The sequence below is a fragment of the Oxyura jamaicensis genome, chromosome 1 (assembly GCF_011077185.1).
Source record: "Oxyura jamaicensis isolate SHBP4307 breed ruddy duck chromosome 1, BPBGC_Ojam_1.0, whole genome shotgun sequence".
Classification (NCBI taxonomy): domain Eukaryota; kingdom Metazoa; phylum Chordata; class Aves; order Anseriformes; family Anatidae; genus Oxyura; species Oxyura jamaicensis.
In genome coordinates, this window is record NC_048893.1 from 49,708,385 (window position 1) to 49,730,882 (window position 22,498).

Below are 22,498 nucleotides of genomic sequence, written 5' to 3' on the forward strand. Positions count from 1 at the left end.
TTTGTTCTAGCTTTCTTTTGCAGTTAGCTGGGACAACCCTTTGTCAGGGCTGATTCAGTGAAGAGGTAGTTGTTTATTGAGGCTCTGCATTCAGAACTGTGTCCTATATGCTGAGGATAACGATGCTTGAATAACTGGAGGCAATTAAACTTTTTGATAGAATTTGCAACATATGCCAAGAAAGGGAGGTGCATTTTGGAAATACCTGACTATTGGACACATAGGGCTCAGAATTGGGTCTGGAGCTGCTGACCGCTGTTGCAGAAAGTGTTATTTTCTACATGAGAAAGTTAAGTTTCTTTTTTCATACTAATGCATTTCCTTTGTTTCACACAGCATGTATAATGTCCAAGATGTCCAAGAGAAGATGCTGATTTTTCTGAGATTTTTAGCAGGTGCTTGAGATAGTTCATTAGATGTAAGAGATGCACTTAACTGTTATGCTGTGCTTAATTAATGCTTTACATTCTGCCACTGACTATTTGATGAAAGTTTTAGAATTCAAAAGTAAGTCAAGCCGATTTTTTAGACTTATTTCTACAGAAGAAAAAAAAATCAAGATATAAATGATAGCAAGGGAAGCAAAACAATAACAGAGGTCCCAGTCATCATTTATCTAAACAAGCAGATTTATTGGAGTCAGATACAAGCATAGTAGATCTGTGGCCAGAATTACTTATTTGTGTGGATTGTAGATAGAACAAGAGATATCTATTTATCTCAAGAGGATTAGCTAGTCATTTTTTTTATTTTCAGTGAAATATTTTCTGCTAAAAATGTGTTCCCTGGGAGAATATCCCCTACATATTCTGAGTTAACAAGAAAAGAAGGATGGTTCCAAACACTGAGTGATTTTTGGAACTTATATGCCTTCAATTGTCTGTTTTCTTACAAGTTTGCTACATGAATTTATTTTGCTTCCTTGTGTATCATGTCGCATTTGTAAGAGAGAATAGTTACATTTATGAATACTATGAGGCTATAAATAGGAAAGACCAAACAAGCATCACAACACATTACATGCTGCATTTTTTATGACCACAAATGAAAAAGGAAAAAATAAAAATAAAAAAATCAATCTACTACCTATGCATTGTATACTAAATAACAGATGTTCCTTATCTGATTTACCATAAGTAACTATTCACCCTTGAAATGGTCAATATGATTTATAGGAGAAGGTTAGTATTCTTTACTGATTTTCCTATGAAGATCATTTTCTGCCTTTCAGGTTGTAATAAAAATGGTTTCAGATACACTGTCAATTTTGCCAATAAACTCATATCTGAGTAGGATACTTTGTGAAATTATGCTATTACGAACTGATAAAATATATTATTCTGTCAGACTTTTATTCATCATGCACTGCTTTAACATACTTGCTAAAAGAATCAATTTTTAGAGAGTAAAATGTAATGCTGATTTTTCATCATTATGGGTTAAATTCATAGTAAGTCAGACAAAAAAAATATAAGTAAAATGATCGTATTAATGTGAACAATTTCTGATTGGACACATCATGATGGAAAACAATATAATTACCTGAAATGTTAAAAATTATTAATGACATAAACTACAATAATCAAATAAAACATTTTTAAATCTTCCATTTAAGCTTACAATTAGCTGTGATTAAATCATCAAATGACACTCTATATCTGCTTTTAGTTAATATTTTTAATAAAAATGTAATCACCTTCTTAGCTGGTTTCTCTTTTGTTCTTTTAGATCTCTCCTAAATTTCCCTTTGATGACAAATTCAAAGACTTAAACTTACTCTACACATAGTGAAATGTAGGGTGTTTTCATATTTATGCATGTATAGAGCGATGTACATGTAATGTATTTAGAGAATTGTTTCATTATGTTTATTGAATTAAAAATAATTCATTAACAATTTTCCATAATAAAGCAATATTTTCAGTATTATTAATCAAATCATTATTTGTCAAATGTTGACACTATTATTAGTCAAATTTCAGAATATGATGGTGTTGATTTTGTTTGTTTGTTTGTTTGTTTTTCCATTCTTAATTCATGTTTCTTCTGTTTCCTATTAAATTGGTTGAAATAATTTTGCAAACCCTATGTCAAACTTGTGCGATGGAGTAATTCTAATATATGTTCTTTAAAATGTAGAATGTAGCTCTTTCTTTCACTCATTACAAAAGCAGTGCTAAAAGTACTAACTTTTGTTTACACAGGTATCAACAAAGTATAATCTAATAAAAAGGTGGGCAACAGGTAATTTCAAACATACTGCTATCATGGAAAGCTTATGTTTTCTAGTAAATAGTCACATTTTTCAGCCATATGAATGAGAGGTTGATTTTTTTTCATGCTCGTCTCACCAAAAAACAAATAATAATAATAATAATAAAAAAGATAACCTTATTAAGTATACCCAGACAGTCTTTAAAACTCCTGCATAAAATCATGTTTTAGCATTTACAATTTCAAAATGTGTTTGTTTCTTCAGGTATATTTCTTAGGCACTACAGGATTCCTGTGACTCTATAAACATATCCAAACATTTCCCCTTATATACTTCATAATATGTGAGAGGAAAGGTTTTTCTCTCTTTTACTGAAATATCATTTCATATTCCAATAATGTAACTTTTGTTGTTGTTGATGTGTGTTTGTATTTTCATCCTATTACTCCTGTTAGGAATCCAGATATTTATTCACTCTTAAACTAAGGTATGTGTATTTTACAGCTTATGATTTCCTTATGATCAGGGATATTTTCACCTATTGCTTGACAATATTGTTCTCAGTTTTTATAGTAACATATACTCAGGTTAAAGAGACATTTTGTCCTCAGATCAGCAAATATCACAGAAAATAGCCTTCTTTATTGTTTTCAGATACTGCAGTGCCTTTATTCAAACACATTTTTTCCTGATGTTTCAGTCTATCCTAGTCAAGAAACACTCCAGGCAAACCTGTATAATAAGATTAAAGTGGCTGTGGTTCTGGAGTGTCTTGAGAGACTTGAGATGCATTACTATTAGCAGAAAGTCTTCTGTGTTTGCTGGCTTGCATAAGAAGCCCACCTTGTGTCCTTTGACTTTGAATAAGCTCTGAATATATATATGTTCTTACACACATATACACAAATTTATATGTGTGTTCTTACACATATATTAAGAAATTTAAATCTTATTTTAAGAAATACAAAGTCCTTAGATCCAGCAATAATTGTTCTCATAGAGAAAAACAAATATATCAATTAGAACAATATTTATATATAAAAGTTATGTTCTGGTGTGAATCTCAATCGCTTTGATGTTAAAACAAAACAAAACAAAACAAAAAAAAAACTTTTCCTTTAACATCGCATGTACTTCAAATCCTCTAAAATTTTGAACCCAAAAGGAAACTGTTGGGTGGGATTAGAAGACATAGGAAAAAGACAAGGAGTAGGAATATGGAATATTCAGAGCATAAATAGACCTGGTATCCTGTCATGTGCTTTTGAAACACTGCATACATATCACAGCCTCACAAGATACCTGGGGTGTGGATCTTCTAAGGTAGTCAATTCACACTGTTTTATAGGAGAGAAGGGACTGTGAGGCATGAAATAGGACTTAGTTTCATGACAAATGATTCTCTATTATCAGCAGTTATTGTTTTTGACACTATCAGTGAAGAATCTGCTATCTAAGTTTAAAAGCAAAATGGTAAAATACTGACCTTAAATTCAGCTTCCGAAAGGATAGAAGTTTAAATATAAAATGTTTTATGAAAAGCATTAAAAATAGAAGGTGGTCTCCCTGAATGAAACAAACAAATACCAGTGGGTGACTGTACTGTGGAAGTATGAAAGACACCTGCATATGAAACAGTTGCAATTAATAAGAGTCTTTATGATATGAAAAAAGAACAAAGACAATAAACATCTCCAAAGTTTTGTCTGTAAAGAGAACTGTTTCATTAACTTATCATGTCAAGGCAACCCAAAATGAGTGAGGACATTAGTTGCTACCAATCAGCTTAATCATTCATTTGCTGATTCCTGACCTTAGAGTGATCTCAAGAACAAGAGAAGCCTCAGAGTGTGTTTATACTCAGACCACTGGCTTGGAAGAAGGCTATTAAAAAAATAAAAAAATAAATAAAAAAATGCTTGCTGTGTTAAAGTGAGGGGAAAGAGATGAACTGCAGGTAAATTCAGATTGTTTCTGATAGCTAAAATTTAGATAGGAGTATCAAGCTGAAATCAAGTATTTAGAAGACTGCCATGTAGATTTCAGATAACATTCAAATCTCATATGACATGTTCAGGCATATACTGAAAAGAGGCACCAGAGACAACGAAAATGAAGAACACAGGGATGATATAAGAATACAATTCTACAAATTTATGTCTGTAAAATGAATTGCAAACTGTGTGTTTTCAGAATCATTCATGTCTTGAGGAATGTGAAAATAAAAAAGAAACCAGAGAAAGAGACCAAAATAAGATACCTCAAAAGGCAATATTTTTTTATGGTTTGGTGAAGCAGATGAAAACAGAAAGAAATATGGATAAGGCCCTGGGCAACATGATCATGTTGCTCATGGCAGGGGGTTTGGAACTAGGTGATCTTTAAAGTCCCTTCCAACCCAAGCCATTCTATGATTCTATACTATGATTCTAATACTAATGATTGAGAACTGGTTTGTAGGAGTCTTTCTGTAAAGAAGACAATCAGATTTGCCTAAGATTGAAAATATAAATATTTGTCACAAAAATTGTACTTACTGAAAGATAAGACATAAAGATGTAACCCATGAGATAATGTTTTCAGATGCTGAACTGATTTGTGAAGGGGAGGAAAAAAATTGAAGAATTTCAAAAGTTAATGAGAATGAAAAGCTTAATATTTTACAGCATTCTTGTTAGATTATTTAAGCCAAGAAAGGATAATCAAACAGAATGCTTTGCACATGAATTTTGTCTTTTGAAATCCTGAAAACAAGCATAAAGAACTTGAATTTTTGAAAATATGTGGTGTAAAAAACACTGCAAGATGTCTTGCATCCGTACAATACTTATATATACTTATATAAAAAATTGGATATTAGGAGAGAACAAGAAAAAATTGTAATACCCAGTTATCTCTTATATACTACAGTAGATGTCGACAAGCTGAACGGTTTAAATATCTATGAGTGTTAATTGTTGCCTGTAATTTAACAAGAAAAAAAAATCTAGGAAAAGCATTTATAATGCCTAGAATTTTCTATAATGATTGAGACCTCATCACTTATTAAAGAGAAGGAAAGAGAGCTACATGCTTCAGAAAAATAATAATAATAATAATAATTTAAAAATACGAAAGCAAGATTTTGAAATAGCAAATAAAACTGTTGCATGAAGAAGATCCAAGATCTAAATAAAACAGTGGAATGAAATGCCAACAAAGTGATTCGGCAGGGCATGCAGTCAGAGTGACAAAAGCTAGACTATTTATTTATTTATTTATTTATTTTAAATATTTTAATTTAAAAACTTTCCTCCAGTGTTCTCCCTCAGCAGAGGGAAGGACAGAACATTGAACAGAACAGGAAAACTCCTGATTTGGTTTAGCAGAAGGGAGGACAGAATTGTCGTAGGAGTTGAGTCTCCATAGCTAAAAGGCATCAAATACTGAGATGCTTTCAGAACAAGGGAGCAGTTTAGAACTTCTCTGTAGGTTGGATGACAGACTGGTTGAGAGCTTGTGTGACAGGTTTTTAATGAGCAGTCATTACATTTTATTTATACAACTTCTTCCACCTTTTGGACCCCCTCAATACAAGACAGACTGGAGCAAGTTTGGTGAAGCTGACAAGATGACCATGGAGCTGAACACCTGCCATAGTAGGAGAAGCAGGGGAAGCAGGAATTGTTCAGTTTGGAGAAGAGATGGCTTGGGGTTGGAACTAACAAATGCTCTACATGGAAATGGTTGAGAAAACAGAGCCTTCATAGTGGTGTATTGTGAGAAGGCAAGAGACAACAGGCATAGATCAAAACAAGAAAAGCTCTAATTGGAAATTGTAACTGTCTTCCTGTGAGGATAGTTGAGCCACGGAACAGGATGCCCAGAGAGATGAGTAGTCTGTGCCTGACTAGGTATAATCATAAGCAGCCTTTTCTGATCAGGCATTGAGCAGAATTTTGGAATAGAGACCTCCTGAGGTCCCCTACTGTCAGTTTTCCCATGAACTGTCTTTACATATTCTATTAAGCCATGACTCCTGACGTAGGGAAGCATAAGCTTTGATTGTGACAGATTTTCATCTCATTTTTTTTTTTTTTTTCTGATTTTATATTTATTTGTTGATTTTCTTTTTATTCATTTATTGGTATGTTTGTTTGTTTATGTGGCTTTGGCACTTGTTCAGTTTGCTTTGGATAGAAACCACAATTTATTTAACAGATCATTGAATATTGCCAAATATTTGGAATAAGTCTGAATACCGAAACAGCTTTGACATTTGTTTGGGTTGAAAAAAAAAATAACTTAAGAGAAAGAGCAATTGGAGATAGAAGAAGGAAGCTATGAGAAATAAAGGAAAAATAACAACTGAAGAAGGAGAACAATAATAATGGATAGCCCATGATCTTAGAGTGAGATTCCTGACATGGAAAACTGGTTTTCCAAAGACATAGCAACACACGGTCAAGTTTATCAGGGCAAAGATATGATAAGATTTTTTTGTGTTAAAGGTGCCTTAGGAGAACTTAGCATTGGGCTGTTAATAATCAAGAGAAATTTCTATATCCTGAAAAAAGAAGACTATCTGATTATAAAGATGTGCAAACATACAAACACACAAGTACATACAGAGTAAACAATTCTATAGCACATTGCAGAATAATTGTTCTGTGCATTTGTTATATTTACAATCATGCTGTTGCAGTATTTTAGCACAAATTCTGTTGCCATGACGAAATATTTAGCTGGAGTGATGGCATTTGGTATATATACATCATTGGAGTAGCAGCTATTATTATTATACAGTTCATCATCCATGTGACAACTTTGAGACAATGTGTAATATATAAGCAGATAAGTCCTGTTTGGACATCAGTTTACTGGTGCTAATAATGTACTGGGTCTTAGTTTCATACTGCAAATAGACATAAATTGTGCCACATCATCTTCTACCATGTAGTGACTTTTGTGATAAAAAATATTTCTCGAAATAGTTCTCAGACCAGAGTCTGAATATGCAATTACCACCTCTTAACAGAAACCGGTCAGTCATTCCACTGACAGAACTGTGTAGAAACACAGTATGAATTGTTTGTAAGTGAAAGTTATCAGTGAGAACAAAATGGACAACACTGAAAACTTATAATAAGAATAATTTTGCTTGTGCAGACTGACTCACAATATAGACCCCACACCTTTATTATTTAAACATAAAGTCATGAATTTAAGAGACTCTAACATATACACAAAGGAGTGATGAAAAAAACTAAAGCAGGGAAATGGTTGTGATTTTTTTTTTTCATTAAAATCACAAATAACACTGAAATCTAGTTAGATTAAAGAAAATCTAAATCCTCAAAAGAGAATAGATTTTGACTGTTTTGCTGCAAATATATCCCCCCAAAACTTTCTGTTAGTGTTACTTCCCTTCTTTGCCCATTATAAAATTCTCCTATCTTGCTATTTTTTTTTTTTTCTCTGTGATTTAAATCACAACTCATGGATGTCCACATATAAAATGGCAGACTAAAAAAGCAAAAGCCAGTCAACATTTACACGAACAGTGGCAGTGGCAGAATATGATAGGCAAGACAGGAAAATAAAAAAACAAGCTTGCACTGGTTCAGTACATCTCCAAAGCTTCTGGTAGACAGACCTTCCAGGTAGTTCTCTTCCTCAAATATCTTTTTTCACCTTAATGCCACTTCTACCACCAAATGTCCAAATATATGTATATATATATATGCTTTATACATTTGTATTTCAAGGTATATCTGAAGGTAAGTCAGGCCTAATAGCCACACCTGAAGATTTTCACTGGTTTCAGTAGATTTCTGTCACATTCTATATTTCTCTGTTGGAGTTTCAAATTTTAAAACAAAGGAACTTTTCAGCATTAAATTTACATTTCTTCTTCCTCATATACAAGTTTAATAGTAGTGATACCATTCCTTACATTGCCATGCTCTGCTCTTGTACAAGATAAAAGACACAGTCATTTGTTCCGTGTATGAATCCAATACCGAATGTCATGCTAAGTATTTTCTTCTTTGCCCAACAAAACAGTGACTTTATTATGGAACACATAAGCACAATGCTTGTGTAAGAAGAGATATTTCATGTAACAGAGTATGGCACTTAATCTCAGTTATTTTTAAGAAATGAAGATCAAATATTTATTTCTGTTTAATTTTAACTACATTGTCTTATGTTGTCGGTCATGGGGTCTTGTTATTGTTTTTGTTTGTTTGTTTGTTTCTTTTTCCAAACAAGAATCCTAATGTTTTAGGTTATACAAAAATCTAATTATCTAACATACACAAAAATATATACATAGTTTTGATTTACATACATTTGAAACACATATGCATGTGTATGTGTGCTTGCGCACAAACACACAAGTCTTCTTTTGATTTTGTTTTAGATGGTACATCTTATAACTTGTGGCAATAATGTCCCTTGAGCTACCTTAACATAGATATTCTTTGACTAAAAACTTGTGTATCTTATGTTTCTTATGTTAATTAATAGAATTATAAATGCTCAAAGAAGGTGAGTTGACATAAAGTGTTTGGGTGGGCAGGTAGACAGACCATCCTGAAATTCACTTTTACATATTGTTTCATATATCAGCAAAAATAAAAATAGAAATAAAAACATATAATTTATGTAATTTCAAATAAACCATGAAATTAATAGTACTATTTAGTATTAATTAGTATTACTATTTAGCTTAATGCTATTTATAATTAACCAGTATGTTCTATCTGATAGCAGAATTATATGAGATTAGACAAAAATTGTGTGGATTTAGCCCTTCGAAATGGGAAGTCCTACTGGGTTTTCCAAACTTGGAATTTTCTGCAGAGATTTCAGTTAGCATCCAGCTGCTGTTTCAGAATAACACACATCTCAATCTGCCAGCACTATGTTGGCACGACCTCATTGTGTTAAAACAGGCATATTTAATGAGGTAAACCTAATTTTTCACAGATGAGAGCATAGCTTACATGTAACCACCTCAATGTACATACCTGCATCTTAATTTCTGATATGTTCCTGAAAATTTTAGGGAGTGTAATAAGACTTCACAGGTAACTATGTATTGTAAAATCTGTAGTCTTAGACTCATCATGTAAATATATAAATAGTTGATATAATGAAAATACATGTTGCCTCCCACTCCTTTGTTATAAAATACATTATTTCTTTCATTTAACTATGGTGAGCTTCCCCAGTAACTAAATAAACAAACAAACAAACAAACAAAAATGTGATTGTATTATCAGTGCAAAATGTATCCTGTCCTATCACTGGTATTAAGATACCTGTTTAAATTTCACTTATATCCTCAAAAGTTACCATACTTGGAATTTATGTATTGAAAGCTACTAGCACTATAAAAAATGTATGAGAGATTCTTGTTGCAAGAATCATTATAAAAGGATGAATGTGACCACTTCAAGTTTCAGCTGCAGGTGAAGATGGCAATGCAAGCATATAAAAACTTGAGCGAGTATGCTAGACATAGTCAGCTACTACATGTATGTGGCCCTCCCAAAAAAGGTACAAAGGAAGAAAAGATATGAGATAGACACTTCTGTGCTTCTAGTATAGAATCAAAGCTTCCTTTTCTTAGTTGTGGTGTAATAGTGACTCGCTTCTTAGGTTCAAGAAGGCTTCCAGATGAACATGTACCTTTAAATGGGACAAAATGATTAGCTGCTCATACTAGACGCAACTTTTTTTTTTAATATATACACAGAAATGTGATTGTATTATCAGTGCAAAATGTATCCTGTCCTATCACTGGTATTAAGATACCTGTTTAAATTTCACTTATATCCTCACTTATATCCTTCACTTATATCCTTGGAATTTATGTATTGAAAGCTACTAGCACTATAAAAAATGTATGAGAGGACGTAGAATGAAATTGTTCCCCATATCTGGAGAATTCTTTGTTTATAGAGAATCCACTTCTCCAAACTTTTTCAAAGTCAATGAAAAGATTCCTGGTGGCTTTTCTCAGCATTGGCCTAAATCCTGTTTCTGATGAACCAAGAAGATAGTGTAGTAGGTGAAGAAAAAGAAAAAAATAAAAATTGTTGTAATTAATACAATACAACAATCACTGATACACTGTTAGCTGCTTATTTCAATATCAAATCCCATTCTTTTCTTAGTAAAGATTGTGAGCTGTGTTTTTTGAATATATATGACTAATTAAAAAAATACACTTTAAAAATTGGCTAGAAAATAAATGAATTACTCTTGATTTATTTTAACAGATTATTTTATGTTTAATTATTGATGCTAATGAATTCTATTGTAATATGTTGCTAAAATATTAATTACTCTGTAAAATGTAATTTTGTTGAGAGCTTAATTAGTAAGTGCAGCCAAAATATAAAAAAAGGCTGTATGCTATTTTGCTAGCTATCAAATTCTAATCTGGTTTGTTCTCGTATTGTTTGTTTTTATTTTTCTTTCCCATTCCATCTCCCACTCCACTCCTTCCCTCTCTTCCAGAATAACATGTTATTCTTAACATTCAGGAAAACTAATTCATTTTCACTTTTGTTAAAATCACATACATAGCTCTGGTATTTGGATACTATGACAAACTGCTTCCTTGCATCTTTCTACCCTGGGGCTCATCATTGCTTCCTTGGATATCAGAGCTACTGTCCTCTGAAGACATTAGTCATTCATGAATAATGACATAAAAGCCTGGCAATGCTTTAGATGATGAGCCCTTTATTACATTTTTCTAACAACCATTAATATCTATAATACTCAGCAGTTTTCTGATTTTCTTTGTGAAAGAACAAATTGTGACTATATGGCAAAATGGCACGTGGTCTGCAAATATTACTACTTTCATTAATGTACCTGAAATACAAGGAAACAGAACAATATATTTCATTTCTACCTGACAGGGGAAATTTCTAGGTTTTCAAACACCTCTTGCTTGCTTTCACTTCAATTCATAAACACTAATTAGAGCATAAGTCTAGTATGATGGACACAATATTTTTCCTGATCCATGTATCTCAAAGAAAGTAAGTCATCTTATATATTGAATAATTTCTTTCATGTAAAATATCATTATAATTATTTTTTCCATAATAGTTTAAAAAAAAAAAAAAAGATACAATGACATGAGTTTCTCTGAGTCCTCCGAGTCTTTCTTTATAGGGCTGTAACACTGGGTTACAGAATACAGAAAATGTAAAATGTTTATTCTATATACACTGAATTGCATGTTGATAGGAGGAAAAAAAAAAAAAAAAAAAAAAAAAAAAAGGCTAGAGTTTCATGGAAGTCTAATGGATCATTCAAATTACAAATATGTGTTTTGAAAAAGTGCTTCTCTGAGAGGGTGGTCAGGCACTGGAACAAACTTTCCAGGGTCATAGTGCCAAGCCTGATGGAGTTCAAGTGTTTGGACAACACTCTCAGACATATGGTTTAATTTTCAGGTACTTCTGTGTAGAAGCAGGAATTGGACTCAATGGACCCTAGTGGGTCCCTTCCAACTTGAGATGTTCTATCCTGTTAGGATGTGAGGGAACAGCATGAAGCTGCATCAGAGGAAGTTCAGATAGGAAAGACTGGATATTATGTAATATATGTAAAGGGAAGCAACTTGCTAACATGTAGCACAAAAAGTAGGAAGAAAAGTCAATAATGAACTGAACTCAAACCCTGATATATTTTATATATTATGCATACTTGGAGTCATTGACTGCACTTTAATTAATTCTCTGTAAATGTATTTTTAATATACAGTATCTGGAGTATTTTTATTATTAAATGTTAAGGGAAATTAGAGTTGTACATTTTATGGAAGGCAATAAGTCAGCATTTCTACTGTGCAGGATCAGCTCAGCCTTGTGAGATAGACACTTCTGTGCTCCTAGCCTATGAGGAGAATTCTGCAGACACATATAAGAAATTTTAATCTGATTTTCAAAATAACTTCCCAGAGCAGACTACATCAAAGCTTACACACCTATTTTTGTCCATTTAAAATGGAATGTTCACATACAAATAAAATAAAAAAGTTTTTGGTACCATATGTTCCTTTGATGACTTTTTCCAAAATATGAAGTAAAAAAAAAACACATTATTTTCTGTCAGACACGTGTTATATATACAAGAGAAAAATAACTCATTATAATATTTTATTTTAATGGAGTGTACTGGGTCTGGCTGGGATGTTAACTTTCCCTGCAGCAGCCCATACAGTGCTGCGCTCTGCACCTGTAGCTAGAACAGCAGTGGTATCACACCAGTGTTGTGTCTACTGCTGAGAAGTGCTGGCACAGCATCAGGACTCTCTCTGACCCTCCTAGAGGGTGGGCAAAAAAAGTGAGAAAGAAACATCAGCAGGGCAGCTGACCTAAACCAACCAAAGGGATATTCCATATCATATGATGTCACACTCAGCAATAAAAGGTGGAAAAAGGAAGAAGAGGGGGAGGGGGTGGGCTCTCGTTGCGAAAACGTCTGTCCTCCTCCTGAACACCGGCTACGTGCATTGAGGCCCTGCTTCAAGGACGTGGTCAAGCATCGCTCATTTGTGGGAAGCAGAGTAATTTCTTTCCTCTGCACTTCCACATAGCCTTTACTTGTTTTGTTTAGTTATTCTCTTTCCCCCTCCCTCTTCCCCTTTCCCTTTTTTCCCTTTAGTTGAATTGTTTAATTAATAATATTTCCTTAATAATATATATATATATATATTTCCCTTTAATTAAATCATCCTTATCTCAACCCGTGAGCTGTTTTTTCCCTTATTTCTTCCCCTCCTCATCTGAGGAGGGGGAGTGAGAGAGCGGTTGTGGTGTTCAGCTGCCTAGCACAGTAAAACCACCACATGGAGAAATACTGGGAGCTGGTTATGTGCCATGCTGTGGCAGTGCCACAATACATATTAACAAATTACATTTCAATGTTTGGGTGATATCAAAATTGTCTCAACATTGTTTCTAAACATAGGAGATACATATATGTGCATGTGTTAGTTTCATAACAAAGGTATATATGTATGTATATACACACCTTCTAAAATCTTCTTCCTATTTTTTTATAAGATCTTTGAGGGAAGCAGAATTGATAAGGCTGTGGATATAGCCTTGTGTATCAGAAGTTGTCAGAGAGTAGAGTGAAAATCAGCAGTCTTTTATGCCTATTTAATATTTCCTAGTATGGGGTAGAGGATGTGAAGTGATGTTATCCTGTTGATGTGATCCAACACTTTATTGGAAGATGTTTGTTGAAATGCAAATTGCAGTTTCTTCATCATGGGCTACAAATACATATGCACGTCATTCCAGGCATAAAGTTTTTCCAGTGGTTAGATAAAAGATTCTTCCCTATATACCCCATCTTTTGGAAATTGTTCTTCTCAGTTACAAGGTCTACTGGGTACCAAGAAAGCAGACCTCATCCTCCAGTATTAGGAGTTCTTTATTCATTCTCTATAGCTCAAGGTCCGTTAGCCCATATGTCTCTTGCTGCAAGTTGATTCTTGTCCCTGAATCAACGTCAATCAGACAGTTATCAGTTTCTTTGGTCTGTTTGAGCACCTTTACCTTTAAGGTTGCAATTAGTAGTAAGAACGATCTTAATTTTAATGCAAGAATCATTATAAAAGGATGAATGTGACCACTTCAAGTTTCAGCTGCAGGTGAAGATGGCAATGCAAGCATATAAAAACTTGAGCGAGTATGCTAGACATAGTCAGCTACTACATGTATGTGGCCCTCCCAAAAAAGATACAAAGGAAGAAAAGATATGAGATAGACACTTCTGTGCTTCTAGTATAGAATCAAAGCTTCCTTTTCTTAGTTGTGGTGTAATAGTGACTCGCTTCTTAGGTTCAAGAAGGCTTCCAGATGAACATGTACCTTTAAATGGGACAAAATGATTAGTTGCTCATACTAGACGCAACTTTTTTTTTTTTTTTTTTTTATATATACACAGAAAAAAAAAATGCATCCACAAAGACCTTTTACTGTAGTAAAAACATACTCGTCGTTTCCAGAAAATTAAGTTTTTCGAATTATTTCAGATGGTTGTTGAAATCATGGTGGATCTAAACAATGTACATTGCTGTAAAGAGTTTTTACTGTCTTTCAGACAGTATTAGGTTTATGTGGCAACATTTTGGTAACAGGAGACTGCTGGGGTGACCCTTGTGAGAAGAGTCCAGAAGTTGCCTTATGTTAGACATGTAACATGAGACCTGGTGATCCTCAATGTTTTTGAAGATTGCACTTTTTCAGTATTCAGCCATTTTTGTTCATATTACAACTTATATTATGAAGTGCCATGACCTGCAACATATCCCAGTTTATCAGAAGAAGAAACGGTACAGCCAGCTTCCTATTTCCAGACTTGATTCTGCTTTGATACATTCAAAAACATTGCCTCTTTTGTGGACACTGCATTTCTTTAAAAAATAATCTTTTTCCTCCTTAATGGTTTCATAAAATTTTGTTGTTGTTGTTGTTGTTTTCTGTAATCCATAGCATAATTACAAATTGTATCTTTTCCATGTGTAATTTATGTGATGCTACTGTACTTTCAATTTCTTCCCAGCTTCCTGATTACCAGAGCCTAAATGCCACCAAAGTAATTGGTTAATAAACAGGGAAAATACCTGACAGTACAATTGCTGAGAAGACAGATTAAATGTACCACTTTCAGCATAAAGAATATCTCTAGATTTTAGGAAAATATGTTGCAACTGTAATAACTGAAGATAGCTTTTTATTTGCAGAGAAAAGTTTCCTTTGGAATTTGTAGTATTTGGAAAGTTTCTTAAAAGCTGCCATAGCACTATCACATTTGCATACATTTGAACTATCAAGGGACTAACTTCCTTGACATAAAGTTTAGTTCTAGTGGGTAAATATTAAAGTCTTGATCTGTTAGGAAAATCAGAAATGCAGTTGTAGGGAAAAAAAAAAAAATAAAAATAAAAAAATGAAAAACAAAAAAACACCACTGTATCAATAATAATAATAATAAATGAGTACACAGGTGTTTAAGTGAAGGCAAACTAACTAAAGCTTTTGTTGTAGTTTGACAGCTGTAGTGATGGAAAAATCTTTAATCCAATATAAGACTGTGGAGAAGGAATGCAAATATTTTAATTTCAGCTATGCCATGTCTCTTATGCATTTGCCAGGTGAAAATAAGTTTACAATCTACCAGTAGCCTTACAACTATGTTCAAATATACTATTACTGTGTGTCTGTGGGTGCATAATAACATAAGTGCTGTAAGATTTGTTTTCAAACATGCTTAAACATGCAGACAGACATCAACTAAGAGCTCTAAATGACCTTGGAAATTTTCTGGAGCATATCTTTGCACCATTAATGCCTAAGTAGATGGCTCTTCATAAGTCTAGATGGTGTAAAAGCTGCAGATTTATTTGTCAAACACAACCAAAATTTAAACAAAACTTCTCTAATTGTCCATTGGATAACTATCAGCAAGCAATGCAGTATATAAAACAAGGTAAGAGTTATACAATCACTTTCTGTCATTTAACAGTAAAAAAAAAAAAAAAAAAAAAAAAAAAAAAAAAAAAAAGCAGGATAAGTATTGAGGGAGGGAAGCACTTTTAAATAAAACTAAAAAGTGGAGATATCTCTAATACTGTTGTTCATTATCAATGTATGATGCCTGTAAGTAGACTTACCATGTTGTTCTCAGTTATTCAGTAATTTTATTCAAGTTTCTGTAGTGACTTATATTATTACCTTTACCTCCTAACATAACATGCAGATATAAATCTAGTCAAGACATATCTGAGATACACCAAGGACCCTAAAGAATTTTAACCAAATTAACTAAATTTTAGTGCTCAGTTTATAAAAGCTTTGTTCCCTTTTTCTCACCAAAACTGCTTTCTGAGATCAGTAAGTCTTTGAATATCAGACAAGTCAAGACATTTATTGCACTGCTTCTAGTAAGATTTAAAGATGAAAGAATTACAGAAAATAAATAAATAAATAAATAAAATGTGATAGGAACAGAATAAATTCTACAAGCTCCATAAGAGTCTAATGTGAAAGATATTAGGATCAGAAATGCATTTTGGATATGAGAAGAAGAGAAAACAAAGCCAGCTGCCTAGGAAGACAGGTTTGTTTCCCTCTACACACTGGCCTTTGGATATATAAAATTGCTGATGCATTTTGCGTCACTTTATTTTCTTCTATTCTGTTTCATAGGAGCATAATGATGGGATGCTCAGAAATCAGCTTTTAGCTGATGTGCTAGGTCATTTTGTTGTAGGAAAAACTGAAAAATTGTATGTTGACTCAACTGTCTTGCAACTGAAAGAGTCCAGGAGATCACATGACCTTTTTTTCCTGGATGCATGTTTTAACAGTATGCCATTGTTATGATATATTAATAGCTGTCAATTTATTTAATCTATACTTTTTGTTTTCAAAAGTGCTAATCAAGCTATACATGATTATACAAGGCATGCATAATAATTACTTAAGCAATGGAATCCAATGTTATTTTTGATGACACTGATATGGTCATTACATTTTTATATACATGTACATACACACATATAAACACACACACACAGTTTGCTACTGAAAAAATGTGAAAATAAAGTGTGGCTTATACCAAAACAAAAACTGTGCATTTCTGTATTCGGTCAATACTTTTTGGCATCAAATTTCAGTTATATTTCAGTAATTATTATTTTCTTTTATTATTTTCTTTTATTGGAAATCAGAAATGAGGTACAAACTAATAAAAAGTGGGTCAACAAATGGGTTGCTATGGGAAACAGATATTGATAGTCCTTTGTAATTTCACAGCTTGAAGAAAATACTAGTTGCTTTTGTATATCTCCCATGTGACTTCTGAAGTGACGTACTTTAAATTACATTATATTTCTCAAGGCAAGATGCCTGACAGGACATATAAATATATATAATTTATTTATATAGAAAAATGATACACAAAATGAAGGATTGTTCATTCGATTTTTTTTTTTTTTAAAGTTCAGCTACTGCTAACTACAATTTTAAAGTATGTTGGAAATATGTTTGGATATTTATCTTATCTATTTAAAATATTTATCTTCTACGTAGAGGCTTCTAGCAATAAGAGTTTACATGGCTCATTACCTGATATGACAGCAACCATCTTTAGAGGCAGTAAAAGTGGAATACAGCAGCCTTTAGAAAGTGATTATTAACTTCCTTTCTCGTCCCAAAATTACTGAGCGTACACTCAATCCCCTCATCTAGGTCATCAATAAAGATATTAAAAAATATAGGCCCCAGTACCGATCCCTGGGGGGACACCACTTGTAACAGGACACCAGCTGGGCTTAACTCCATTAACCGCTACCTGCTGGGCACAGCCGTCCAGCCAGTTCTTTACCCAGAGAAGAGTATACATGTCCAGGCCACAGGCAGCCAGTTTCCCCAGGAGAATACTATAGGAGACCACATCAAAGGCTTTGCTGAAGTCTAAGTAGACTACATCAACAGCCCTTCCCTCATCTACCAGTCTGGTCCCACAGTCATAGAAGGAGTTGAAGTTGGACAAGCATGACCTGCCTTTCGTGAACCCATGCTGGCTGGGCCTGATCCCCTGGATGCCATGTACATGCCATGTGATCTCACCCAAGATGATTTGCTCTGTAACTTTCCCTGGAACCTAGATCAGGCTTATAGGCCTCTAGTTCCCTGGATCCTCCTTACAGCCCTTCTTGTGGATGGGAATCATGTCACCAAGCCTCCAGTCCTCTGGGACCGATCCATCTAACCAGAAACACTGATAGATGGTGGAAAGCAGCTTGGCAATCACCTCTGCCAGCTCCCTCAGCACCCTACGGTGAGCCTGTTGGCATCAACCAACACCCCCAGAAATGAAGATGTATGTCTTGCTTTGCTAATCATCCATTTTGGTATTTTCTCTAATCTTTTGAGGTTTGAAAAGGAATTTAAATTCTTTTTAAAATTACTGACAGCGGTACGTGATGTACCTTATAAATGACTTTAGAGAAACGTATATCAATTTTTTTAAGCAGCAGATAAGTTTTCTGGTAAAGGTAAAGGATTTGATTTAGATATGTTCCCTCTCTCGATGCATTCTGAACTAGATTCTTGCTAAAACATTAAGACTTTGAATTTAGACTTGAATAGGCATTTGTCTATATATGTTGACCTGCCTCCAGGCATGTTAGTACAATCTCTTGCTTGGAAGGCAGTCATGTTGACTACTACTTCTGGGAAGGGCAAAGTAAGAACTTTTATATCATTTCTGGACAAGCTGTTCTCATGACCTGCCTCCAATCAGTCTAGGAAGTACCTACCTATTAACTTGTTTTCTGGGAAGAAATGCATAGAGGTCACTTAACTTAAATTACCAACAAAGGAAGAATTATAGTCAATTCCAATAATACATGGCTTCATAAAAATATTCTTTCAACATGTCCAACGTGTCACATAGGACCAAAGCATTTCTGAAAATTTGCTCTTAGATAAGTTGCTCTTAGCTTTTTTACCGTAGTTTCCTGTGAATGGAGTATCCATATACAAGAGAGTCCTGTTTTAGAACTACTATTTATTTATTTATTTATTTTTATCATTCAGAGTTACAGGAATACTAAACAAACTAAAGGAGGAAAAGAAATCTCTGTTATAAGAATATACATGGTGACTGATATGAGTGCATAGTATATTCAGTGAATTTCACAGGTATTTGAAACCTTAAAACATTAATTTGAAACATTAAAAGCCTACTGCTTTACAAATTTATTTTCTAGGGCGTCAGTGGGAAAGACAGGCTCAGCTATGACACTACACGAACCTAACTATACAGCTACTAGGTCATGTTTATTTATGATATTTTTTAGTGAGTTCACTAATTCAAATAATATTGCCTATGAGTTTTTGTGGAACCTGATAGCAACCTGATGGGACTACCTTAATTTGAAAATATGAGCTGCATTAATTGCTTTTTACTGTACATGTAGTATTCACAAATGCAGCTTGACTGAACATATGTATTTATGAATTCAGAACGTGGGTTTCAGAATGAATCTGTAAATTGCCAACCTTTTTGAAAGCTTTCTTTCAGTAAAATGGTAAATGAAAACTGTGATGAAGGGCTTTATGAAATGCCTTAAAACAGATACATTTGATTAGCAGAATACTCATGTACTATGCACAGTGAAACCAAATTTTGTTTGTTTGTTTCTATACTTTTTTCTTTTTTTTACATAAAATATCTAGTGAATATAACCCCTAAAAATAGGGATGTATTAACTGAAATTTAATATAAAAATTTGGAAATAAAAAAATCTGGATTATGTACATATACATCATCAAGGATAAAACCCAGTTCTAATGATGGTGAGACCTGTCCTCACTGTGGGTAAGTTCCTCATCTTCTACCCTGGCACTCTACACTTTTCCCAGCTACACAAATTTTCTATACTTGAATCATGATTTACATGGTTTATAATCAAGTATGATTTATAGGCCAATGAACATTAGATAACTGCCAAGGATGAAGCCTTAGAGCTCTAGAACTCCAGAACACTTTAGGAAGGAAAAATTACCTAATTTTTCTTATGAAGAAAATAAGAAAATTCTGCTCTGCATCTTATTGAAGATGATATGAATTCCTGTAGTGGTTTTACCTTGCTGGGCAGCTGAAGTCCACCACAACTGCTCTTTTACTCCTCCTCCTCAAAAGAAAAGAGGGAGAAAATACAATGGAAAGGGCTCAAGGGTTGAGATAAGGACAGGGCAATCACTCAACAATTATCGTCACAGACAAAACAGAGTCAGCATAGGGAGATTAATGTAATTTCTTGCCTATCACTAGCAGATTTGAGCAGTGAGACACTAAAAGCAAACCAAAAACACCTTCCCCCCATCCACCCTCTTCTAACTCCTCCCCCTGAGTGACTGCACAGGGGAAAGAGGAAGGGGGGCTGTGGTCAGTCCCTAATGCTTTGTTTCCGCCGCTCCTTCATGGTCACTGTCTTCCCCTGCTCCAATGTGAAGTCCCTCCCACAGCATGCTGCCCTTCCCAAATGTATCCAGCACGGGCTTCCCACAGACAGCAGCAGCTCTTCAAGAATTGCTCCAATATGGGTCTGTATCACAGGGACCAAACTTTTCCAACGTGTGTCCCCCACAGGCAGCAGCTCCCTCCAGATCCCCTGCTCCTGCATGGGCTCCTCTCCATGGGCCACAGCTCTGGCCCAGAGCCTGCGGGGGCTCTCCATGGTCCTCAGCCTCCTTCAGGCCACATCCACGTGCTCTACTGTTGGCTCCTCCATGGACTGCAGCATGGAGATCAGTTCCACCATTTTGCCCATGGGCTGCAGGGGGATAGTCTGCTCCACCTCTCCATGGGCTTCTCTACAGGCCACAGGGAAACTTCTACTTCAGCACCTGGAACACCTCTTGCCCTCCTTCTGCACCGACCTTGGTGTTTCTGCAGGGCTGGTTTTCACTGCTCACTCTCCAAGCTGCTCCCAGCTGCAGTTGTGCAGCACTTTATTCCCTTTTTTAATACCCTCCCAGAGGCCCAACTAGCATTGCTCACTGGCTCAACTCTGGCCAGCAGCAGGTGCCTTTTGGAGCCAGTTGGAGCTGGCTCTGATCTGACCTGGGGCAGCTGCTGGGCTCTCTCTGCTCACAGAGGAAACCCCTGAATCCCCCCCTGCAACCAAACCCTTGCCACATTAATCCAATACAGAATGTTTCTCTGAGTAGTGCGTCTTATGGTAGTATTGAAAATATTGTCATACTGAAAGTATTATTCAGCATAATCAATTGACTTGGAAAATTAGTCCTGTAAGTATTATCGAGATTCCAAAGGAACAATACATTACTAAAAATGTAGAGCATGGTAGGTCAGTTCAACACATCTAGGTTTTTTAGTAATCTTGTAATGGTGAGGGGCTTTATTATTTCTAAGCACTTTTTTTTTTTTTTTTTTTTTTTTTTTTTTTTTTTTTTCCGTCAATTTGTAAGGGTTTTCAGACAGAAATTGAGAAGTTCTTAACTAGTTATTATCTTTCCACTAATATATATATATATTTTTTTCCATTTGTCCATTGAGTGTTCATTATAGTAATATAGTAATATCTACATTGCACATGAGTGGTTAAGAATATCTTTCTTTTATTATCTGCAATTCAGCATTCATCACTATATTTCCTTTAAAATAATGTGCCTTACTTAGAAAGAATAACAATGCTATAGCTTACATATTAGATGTTTGCGTACATAATAGACTCTCTCCCACACAAAATATAGAACACTTCACAAATACCTAAAAACTGATGTGGATCTGATGCACTGTTGTATATGTTTCTAGAAACTACAATTTGCATGAGAAAATAAAAAATAACTGGAGAATAATCTTGATTTGTCTCTCATTCCAATTAAAGAATAGGATGGAGGAGGGGAATTAAGAAAATAAAATGTGTCACTTGACCAAATTAATGGCAGATATACACATCCAAGATATGTAAAACTTAGTGAATAAAGATCTAATGTTTTCATCTCTTCAGTTTCTAATTGTTTTACTACCATGAAATACCGTTAATGGAGCATCTGAAGCTTTCCCCCAGGTTCTCAGTGAAAGCAGCAGTAAGCAGAAATGGAAGCAATAAGATCGATGGGTTTATAGAGTAGTCAGAAACAGAGCTGGTATATCTCTGATAGTCTCTGTGCTTCAAAAAAAAAAAAAAAAAAAAAAAAAAAAAGTCATTTTGTCATCATTTTTTGTTTGTTTGTTTTTAAAAAATACCATTATAATCACTGGATTAAAAAACAACAGATAAGTAAAAATTGTAAAGAAAATCTGTGTTATGAAAATCAATGTACTTTAAAAGTCAGTCATACTGGTGAAAAAAAAAAAAAAAGATTTACTTCATTTGCTTTAGTAAATGAAGAAAATGAATAAAATAAATAAATGAATAAAAAAATAAATGAAATATTAATAAATGAATAAATGAATTTTTAAATTTAAATAAATAAAAAAAATAAATGAATAAAATAAATGAAAATTTACTTCATTTACTTTAGTAAATGAAGAACTCTAAATTTTGAGATGTGTATTTCTGGTTTTCTGCAATATTCTCTAAGGTTAACTTTAGTAGGCATAATAATGTGAACTACTAAACCTTATCATGTAAAAAAATGTTGAAACTTTTCAGCAGCTCCTGCACATCATATGCAAATTACTACTTTCCAATCACTAGGCATTTTAAAACACAAT

The 22,498-nt window shown here is 34.0% G+C and overlaps 1 protein-coding gene across 7 annotated transcripts in view; it reads left to right on the top strand.

Annotated features, from left to right (window-relative positions):
* MGAT4C (MGAT4 family member C) overlaps positions 1-22,498 on the top strand; it is a 404,287-nt gene that overhangs the window by 318,788 nt on the left and 63,001 nt on the right. The gene's annotated exons all lie outside the window — the stretch shown is intronic.